Genomic DNA, 10,410 nt, shown 5'->3' with positions numbered 1-10,410 from the left:
TTGTAATTATCATATATATTTAGGGAGATCCACAGACTCCTTTAGTGGCAGCTGGTAGTTGCACCGTGACAACCTTTTTTCTTGTGTCTACACTTTACGGTGATCTCTGGTTTGTGCTGTATTGTGGTCACTTGGATGTGCTCTGTATTGTATGTCAGTCACTGGGATGCTTTCTATGTGTATGGTAATCATGTGGATACTCTCACTATTTTCTGGTGGTCACATGGATATTCTCTGTATTGTAGTTAGGGTTAATGTTTGTTCTCGCCTGCACTACATATGTGTCCACATACACCTCTACTTTAATAATGCAAAATAGCCCTGCTTGGCGTGTCATGGAATTTGCAAGTTAGTTGGGCCTCACTCTCATCACTGAAGTGACATAACACATTGCAATCATACAATAACTACTGAGGCTGGCATCACTTGTAGTTCTGGGTGAGTAAATAGCATTCTTCCCACCAACTTTCTTTATGCTTAATCTGTTTACATGTTATACAAAAGTTGCAACATACTGTAGAATCATTGGTACACTGTGAGTGGCTTTGTACGTGGCCAGGATGTGATATATAGGAACAAACTATGTAAAATGGAATTTAAGGTAAAAACCTGCGCACTCTATTTGCTGCCTTTAGTGGTGCCTATACCCTGATGTGTCACCGCACACACCTGAAGAACATACACAATACAAAATATTGGGATGGGGACCAACTGATGGCGCAAATAAGTCAAATGAGAAAAGGGCGATTACCTATACACAGCTGATACAATGCAATGTCCTTATATTTCAAAGAGAGTCCAGAGTTCAGGGAATTCCCAGACAAACTTCTCATGAGTGTCCAAGACCAAATGGTACCATGTAAAAAAACACAAGTGATGTATTCTAGTTCAGAAAAACATCCAAATAATAGTAATATTCGGTATTAATACTTCTTCCCGGATTCCATGTATGAAGGTGTCTATGGGAGGTGATAATATAGCCGTACAGGTTCACCTCAGTGCGGAAGGTAATATTGGTTCCTCACATGTATGCTTACTTTAAAAATGCTTGCAAACAAACTTATAAGGGTTTCTTTAAAATTCTGGACATATGAGCTGAATATCATACAATCTTTAAAATGGTAGCTCACATTCAGGCTTACTTCAACAAATGCTGCTCTTCCATATAGCGGTTTCTTTACAGGTTGCTGCTCCTGTCGTCCTCAAATGTCTCCTCGCTTCGTGATGTGCTCGGAATAAAGCATACAAACGAGGGGACGTATGAGGATTGGTGCAAAATTTATTATATAAAAACGATGATAAAAATTACTTCCAAAGATGACACAGAAAATCGGATCCCCACAGGGAAAAACCAGAATAACAAGATCTAATTAAATCACAGTCAGACAGTGAGAAAAGATGGTACCCCGGGAAATCTCACCCCTTTCTGGCTGGAAAAACCGGTTGCTGTGGTGATCCAATCTGTCACATGCTCCCACCAACGCGTTTCAACTATAAGTCTTTCTCAAGGTGCATGTGGAATGTACCCTGCCTTCTATTTATACATGGCATAATGTACAACATACGCCCCTTCCTGGGCGGGTCCTATTCTGTTTATTGGTATATATATAATAAAATCACATTTCAACAATTGGATCCTATAAAGGAAGTTATAAGATAATATAATATCTCTCTACTGCAAGTTAATAAAAGGAGAGGAACGTTAAAAAGGTGTGCAATCGTACTTTGCGTTCCATTCAGTCTGGAACGCATGCTACTTCCGCCGGACATCCGGCGGAAGTGACTAATCATCCAATCGGATACGTCCTCGCAACGAGTGGTTGCCATGGTCCCGCTATTAAGCATAGTGGTGATGGTCGCGCTAGATAGTACATCACCAATGGGACCCGGTTGCCATGGTAACCCGTCTCCGGGAATCTGACGTCGGGCGGAACAAGTGGTTGCTATGGTCCCGCTATCAAGCTTAATGGTAGTGATCGCGCCGAATAGTAATATTACCAACGGGACCTGGTTGTCATGGTAACCCGTCGCCGGGAATCCGACGTCGTGCGGGTCATTCTATGATGACTATGCCCTACTGCTTCCTGTTCTCTGCGTTCCAAAGATTATGGATCGCAGATTGACAGAAAATCCTCCTATGAAATGTAATGTCTCATCAAATAATAAATATACAAATTGGATTTATGCATAAAGAGTCCTTGCAATTAAAAGACGGGTCCTGGGTTTCTCTTTACATTTTCTACATGGAAAAACATTCATTATAGGGACAATGCATGTATTATATGCGGAAAACTAGTATTGCATTAATAGCATTCACTCGGAGGTTAAATATAGGAGGCTGGTGTCCGAATATCTAAAAATTTCAATATACTTGAATAATTGAAATAACTAATGTGTATCTTAAGAGCAAGACTGGGATTTTTTGATAAAACTTAAATAAGAATTTTAAACGGCATATAAAGCCCCCAATAAGTTTAAAACAAATTTTCTGATATATAAAAATACACAGGTTCCTCCATGTATCATGACAAGTACATTATTATACTCTTATGTTCCCTACTTTTATAAGATTTGCCTAGTTCTTATTGAATATCTATGTTTTTTCTAACATTAGAAATGTGGGCCTGGACAATAGAGTTACAAGAACCATTTTGTTTCAAAGTCCAGGTTGAGACCTGCTGGGTGTAGGGTCCCCATTTCGAAGATACTTCGCATTTCTCTTTTTGCAAGATCTTCTTCCATACTACTCTTCCTCCAATTACCTTTTATAATGTGAATTCCACAAAAGGCGACTAGGTCTGTGGGTTGGCCTTGATGAAAATCCTTAAAATGGGCTGAGACCCCATGTGAGATGACTCCTTTCTTAATGTTCCGAACATGTTCGGCCATCCGTTCCTTCAATTTCCTCCCGGTCCTGCCAATGTATTGTTTACTGCATGAGCAAGTAAGGAGAGGTATCTACAGCACCTTGTATTCCCAGGTGGTCTCCCATCCAAGTACTAACCAGGCCCAACACTGCTTGGCTTCCAAGATCAGCTGAGATTGGGCGTATCCAGTGTGGTTTGGCTGTAGATTCTACTTGGATGGGAGACCACCTGGGAATACAAGGTGCTGTAGATACCTCTCCTTACTTGCTCATGCAGTAAACAATGCATTGGCAGGACCGGGAGAAAATTGAAGGAACGGATGGCCGAACATGTTCGGAACATTAAGAAAGGAGTCATCTCACATGGGGTCTCAGCCCATTTTAAGGATTTTCATCAATGCCAACCCACAGACCTAGTCGCCTTTTGTGGAATTCACATTATAAAAGGTAATTGGAGGAAGAGTAGTATGGAAGAAGATCTTGCAAAAAGAGAAATGAGTATCTTCGAAATGGGGACCCTACACCCAGCAGGTCTCAACCTGGACTTTGAAACAAAATGGTTCTTGTAACTCTATTGTCCAGGCCCACATTTCTAATGTTAGAAAAAACATAGATATTCAATAAGAACTAGGCAAATCTTATAAAATTAGGGAACATAAGAGTATAATAATGTACTTGTCATGATACATGGAGGAACCCGTGTATTTTTATATATCAGAAAATTTGTTTTAAACTTATTGGGGGCTTTATATGCCGTTTAAAATTCTTATTTAAGTTTTATCAAAAAATCCCAGTCTTGCTCTTAAGATACACATTAGTTATTTCAATTATTCAAGTATATTGAAATTTTTAGATATTCGGACACCAGCCTCCTATATTTAACCTCCGAGTGAATGCTATTAATGCAATACTAGTTTTCCGCATATAATACATGCATTGTCCCCATAATGAATGTTTTTCCATGTAGAAAATGTAAAGAGAAACCCAGGACCCGTCTTTTAATTGCAAGGACTCTTTATGCATAAATCCAATTTGTATATTTATTATTTGATGAGACATTACATTTCATAGGAGGATTTTCTGTCCATCTGCGATCCATAATCTTTGGAACGCAGAGAACAGGAAGCAGTAGGGCATAGTCATCATAGAATGACCCGCACGACGTCGGATTCCCGGCGACGGGTTACCATGACAACCAGTCCCGTTGGTAATATTACTATTCGGCGCGATCACTACCATTAAGCTTGATAGCGGGACCATAGCAACTACTCGTTCCGCCCGACGTCAGATTCCCGGAGACGGGTTACCATGGCAACCGGGTCCCGTTGGTGACGTACTATCTAGCGCGACCATCACCACTATGCTTAATAGCGGGACCATGGCAACCACTCGTTGCGAGGACGTATCCGATTGGATGATTAGTCACTTCCGCCGGATGTCCGGCGGAAGTAGCATGCGTTCCAGACTGAATGGAACGCAAAGTACGATTGCACACCTTTTTAACGTTCCTCTCCTTTTATTAACTTGCAGTAGAGAGATATTATATTATCTTATAACTTCCTTTATAGGATCCAATTGTTGAAATGTAATTTTATTATATATATACCAATAAACAGAATAGGACCCGCCCAGGAAGGGGCGTATGTTGTACATTATGCCAGGTATAAATAGAAGGCAGGGTACATTCCACGTGCACCTTGAGAAAGACTTATAGTTGAAACACGTTGGTGGGAGCATGTGACAGATTGGATCACCACAGCAACCGGTTTTTCCAGCCAGAAAGGGGTGAGATTTCCCGGGGTACCATCTTTTCTCACTGTCTGACTGTGATTTAATTAGATCTTGTTATTCTGGTTTTTCCCTGTGGGGATCCGATTTTCTGTGTCATCTTTGGAAGTAATTTTTATCATCGTTTTTATATAATAAATTTTGCACCAATCCTCATACGTCCCCTCGTTTGTATGCTTTATTCCGAGCACATCACGAAGCGAGGAGACATTTGAGGACGACAGGAGCAGCAACCTGTAAAGAAACCGCTATATGGAAGAGCAGCATTTGTTGAAGTAAGCCTGAATGTGAGCTACCATTTTAAAGATTGTATGATATTCTGCTCATATGTCCAGAATTTTAAAGAAACCCTTATAAGTTTGTTTGCAAGCATTTTTAAAGTAAGCATACATGTGAGGAACCAATATTACCTTCCGCACTGAGGTGAACCTGTACGGCTATATTATCACCTCCCATAGACACCTTCATACAAGGAATCCGGGAAGAAGTATTAATACCGAATATTACTATTATTTGGATGTTTTTCTGAACTAGAATACATCACTTGTGTTTTTTTACATGGTACCATTTGGTCTTGGACACTCATGAGAAGTTTGTCTGGGAATTCCCTGAACTCTGGACTCTCTTTGAAATATAAGGACATTGCATTGTATCAGCTGTGTATAGGTTATCGCCCTTTTCTCATTTGACTTATTTGCGCCATCAGTTGGTCCCCATCCCAATATTTTGTATTATATATAGGAACAAGTATGATACCTGTGGCAGAGCATTTAAGACACTCCAAGTATCTCACATAATATGGCAAAAAGATGCAAGGTACAGTATATGAAGATATATCTGTACATGAGGCAATTTCAGAATTTTTTTAAAGGACACCTTATATGAACAAATCACCCATGGATATTCCTATGAAATCAGATTTTGAAAAATCTAAACGTAATAGAGTGACAAATATTTTTTAACAACATTTTGGTCTGGAATTAACATTTAATGTTATGTAAAATCTAATGTGTATAAATGCAGGAGCAAAAGGGTCTCTAAAAATTATTTTTAAATGAAGAGAAGAACTAAACTGGAAGGGTTAATCCTTGTGGAACTTTATAATATGTATGCATGCTTAAAATACATTAAATAATAAAGACACATTAAGCAATAACAGGCTTAAACGGGTCTGAATTGTGATATAAACCAAGACGTGCTTTATCTTCTGATCAGCCATTACTTTATATTATAATATTTCTGTCTCCCTGTCCAGTCATAACCACATCGATCTTTAAAGCTCTTTAAAAAATTGCAGTGGCATTTGGGGTCTGATTTAATCAAAACTAAATTGCGCAGAGCTATCCCAGGTCACAACCACCTCATCAAACCAGTAAAAGATTCATTATTTGTGGATGCTCTGAATTTTAACCATTCAATATTTTGAAAGCTGCATTATTGAAAGTAACCCTGTACCGATAATGCTAATAGCAGAAGGATTTTAATATTAATTATCCTAGATTTCCAACTGGCAGTAAACACATTATTTTCAGGAACTACTGTGATTAAAGTTTTTTTAAACATTCCTTTTATTTTATTACATTGTGACCTCAAGTTATTTCTTTGAATTCCCAATTCTTGTGGATGCAATCAAACTCTACAGGAGCCTCTGTATATGATACTCGGACTATGGGGTCTATTTACTAAGCCTTGGAGAGAGTTAAAGTGGATGGAGATAAAGTACCAGCTCCCAACTGCCATGTTACATGCTGTGTTTGAAAAATGACAGTAGCTGATTGGCTGGTACTTTGTCCATTTTATCGCGCTTCAATGCTTAGTAAATAGACCCCTTTATTGCAATGGCTATATTGTTTATGAAACAGTTATGGTGACGGCTATTGCAAGAAGAGGATCGTAGAAATATCTGAGGTGGTTTCCATCCAAACACACACATTTTTCAGAGAACTGACTGCAAAAGTTTAATAAATAGGACCCTTTAAGAAAATACTTTATTGACAAAAGACACCTGTATAATACCAAAAGAATTCACATCTTTTCACAGCTACAGTATATGTGTATTTTATTTCAAATCAATGGGGCTACTAATAATAAGTGATTTTGTACAGTCTGCACGCAAATCTTTCCACACCAACTGTGTCATTCAGCACAGGGCAAAATGCACTTTAATCTCAAAATAACAGAAGAGTCTCTTTATATTTGAAAAGCATAACACATGCAGCACACACACTAACAACTTTCAAATGGAATAATTTAATCACATATAGACATTACTTTTCACAAGGAAACAAAAAGTCTGGGAAAAGCACAGCAGTAAAACAACAGCAGACAACAGTGGTTGAAGGGATATTAATAGTAAGAAAATAAGCCCACACTGTGAAGTACAGCCGCGTAGGAGAGAACAGAGCACTAAATTGAGTGTACTTAAGGCAGGGCCCCTTATTATTGTGCTTTATCCTAGCTTTGTTAATCCCTTTTTTGAGCAGTTACTGTAGGTTATTCATATCTAACAACATGCGATCTGAGATAAAATCGCAATATGAAACTAGAAAAATAGTTTTCTTTAGACATGTGGTGTTCACAATTACTTCAGATGAATTGATATTAAATTATTATCCACTCAGCCTAAGATCTGCTTTGGAACAGTTCCATTTATGTGGTGGCACAAAAGTGGCCAATAATTAAATGGAATCCATCAGCTATTGTATGTTACATATAGTATTGCGATTTCAGCACTAATAATACACTGTCACTGTGTTGCTTATGGTATGACTAAAATATCTAAGTGCTCCATCTGATAGAATTGTACATTTCTTATATTTATGGTAACTACAACTGCATGCAAATGCAAAACACACTCACAGCGTGTTTCAGAGGTTAATGCAATGCCAATGTTTGCACAGTTAAGCGATTTGTGTTGTACTATGCATGCATCACAGTTGCACTACCCATGTGCAGCGACTGATTATTCGCAATGTAAGTGACAGATAGTGAGAGTTTGTTTGGAAGTAATGGGGAGTGGATACAAAATGTAGACATGTCTTCATATGCAGTTGTAAAGGCTCCGGCGGCTTACTTATGATGGACATTCTGAGCAAGCACAAGCTTACTCAGATAATCGATTGTGCAACCAATGTGTGAACAGTGGTGCATCTTCTTTAGCAGGTGGTGGATCAGAGATGCCATCAGTAAATACCCAGGTCTTAGGTTCATTAACCAAGCATAACAAGTTTCCACTGCCTAGCGGATTTACAGCTAAGCAACATAGGCAGCCGCTTAGGGCCTGGCGGGTCTCAGGGGGCCCAGCCAACAGGGCTGTATTATAGACTGCAGCTGCATGTGCGCTAAAAGTGTGCTGGCCAGGCTGGCTGAATACTTCTGGGCTCCACTACCTCTCGGGGCCGCCTAACCTTCTGCACCTACTCATACGCCAGTAGGGTGTCAGTATGGGAGGGGGTGGCTGCTAGTGTTGGGGGATGTGCCACGTGGAGAGGATATTGCAGGAACCAGAGCATGTGGTGGTTTTGCTCCCTCTCTGTGGTTTCCCACCGCAGGCTGGCAGGACCATTTCCAGAGGATCTACAGGGTCCTAACTCCTGGCTGTTAACCCCTTACATGCTAGGGAAAATGCTGCTGGTTTGGGGGTATCACACTATAACCTTAGCAATCTGACTAGTCTCTATTGAATCTACTCCCTCAGCCAGCTATCCCCTACAGTGTTATAATAGCAGGGAGATGCTTGATCCTCCATAACAGCTACCTTATTGGAATGGGTACATAATGACTCACTGTCCAATGGCTCCCCTTACCTTTATATAGTTTCAAAACAAAGTTTACTACTCTCCCACATACGGCACATGCTCCAGACCCCTGTTCCCCCTCTATCAACTGAGTCACAGTTATTAGGCAGCTCCAGCTCTTTTCAGGCTGCAGACATGTGACCTTGGGGTGCAAGGTGGGCAGCAATATCTCTCGCCACGGTCTCTTGGTCCATTTCTGGTGCTAAGCTGCTGCTGGTTGTAGTGGCCTGGGATAATGTTGTGCATGGAGGTAGGTAGCAGTCTTTTCTTTAGTCATGGCTCCTCTGCAGCTGCAGTCTTTTAATTACAGAAAGCTCCATCAGTGATGATGTTGATAATAATAATAATAATAATAATAATAATAATAATAATATCCTTTATTTAGCACTCAAGTGCTTAACAGATAGAGGGGTCTATTCATGAAGCAGTGAAAAGAGAGAGAAGTGAGCCTGAGGAGAAGTTGCCCATGGCAACCAATCAGTTGCTCCATACAATTGTATAGTATGCAAATTATAAATGTTACTTCAATGCCGATTGGTTGCTATTGGCAACTCTCCACTGGTTCACTTTTCCACACTTTTCACTGCTTCATGAATAGACCCCCGAATATACTGTAGAGGTTAGAGTTAAGAAAAAAATACAGAAGCTACAGTATGAAAATGATACAGGTTTATAGATATATAGAGGTTTAGATATTGCATAAAATACAGAAACCATGAAGGCAATACAAAGGTATAGCACCATTTTAGATTATCAGTTGTAAAGATCATTTATCCCACCCATGAACAATCCAGGTAATGCAGCCATTTTAGGCACACTACATAGTATTACACTGGGCAGAATAGGCAAAGCCTGGTATTGATGATACATAATCAAGGAGATTAAAAATACTACTGTAGGCAATGAATGTTCTATTTTTATGTTTTTGACATATGTCTTTAATCCTTTTCCCTATTTGTTTAAAAAAACAATTAAACAGAACTGTTAAAAAAAATACTAGGCAAGATCCTTGCAAAATCATTAGAGCCATGCATTGTTTATTCAACACAATGGAGTATCAGATGAGGCAGTCATGTTGGACACACTACAGTGCAATAAGCAAAACATGGAAATAAGACATACCGTACAAACATAAAAAGAATTGTGACTAACAAGATTCCTACTGTATATATAGTTCAATGGGTTGTTTATCCTTTCCCTTAAAGTACCATGTGTGGCAGTCATCAAGGGCACACTACATAGTTTAGGTAACATTGTGCAAGGTGAGCATTCATTGAAGTGTAACATGCAGTTAGAAATTACAGAAAAAGGAAAAAGAACAGTAGGATGAAGTGGGTGAAAGTATTTTGTAAGTGGAATTGGAAAGAAAAGTGGACAGGGGAGGGATGGTAGAGTAGGGAGTCAAAGATGCGGTAGTAAGGAAATACATGCAAAGCAGTCAGTATATTGCACATAGAAGTACAAGTGAAATGAACAAATAACAGAGATGCCATACGTATTAATAATAATAATAATAATAATAATAATCCTTCATGATAGAAATTCGATTACAGGAGGCAGAATTGAGTAGTAGCATGCAGCGGTTGTAATGCATGGGAACATGTAGTATTTTGAAGATTAGGGAGCAGGCCAAAATAGAGTCTAATTCCACTTTAAACTCCATTTATAACTCTATGGGGGGCTTAGTGCAGCTGAATCTCATTAGCTTTCCAGTCTGTGGATGCACGGCTGGATAGAGAACTGTTGACCAGGAGTGGCTTTCCCTCTATAACTAACTATTACAGTCCATTCACGGAGTGTTCACTATTCAGAAGGAGGATTCATACCCAATGTGGGTAAGATATTTAACAGACCAAAACACCCAAGTGGTATTATTCACTACGGATGCCTTCAACATGCGATTTTAAACTTGCATAAACATATAAGACTTGCTTTACTTTGTATCCACGTAATAGTGGA

General features: G+C 39.3%; 1 non-coding gene across 1 annotated transcript; it reads right to left on the bottom strand.

Annotated features, from left to right (window-relative positions):
* Positions 1–2,955: 2,955 nt before the first annotated feature.
* On the bottom strand, positions 2,956–3,074 carry LOC135053838 (5S ribosomal RNA). Its single transcript, XR_010243138.1, has one exon. It is a non-coding gene; the product is annotated as a 5S ribosomal RNA (ribosomal RNA).
* Between the last annotated feature and the right edge of the window lie 7,336 nt (positions 3,075–10,410).

This window comes from Pseudophryne corroboree, chromosome 2 (genome assembly GCF_028390025.1).
Source record: "Pseudophryne corroboree isolate aPseCor3 chromosome 2, aPseCor3.hap2, whole genome shotgun sequence".
Taxonomy (NCBI): Eukaryota; Metazoa; Chordata; class Amphibia; order Anura; family Myobatrachidae; genus Pseudophryne; species Pseudophryne corroboree.
Note: the sequence above shows the minus strand (reverse complement) of the source record. Positions and strands in the feature narration are given on the sequence as shown.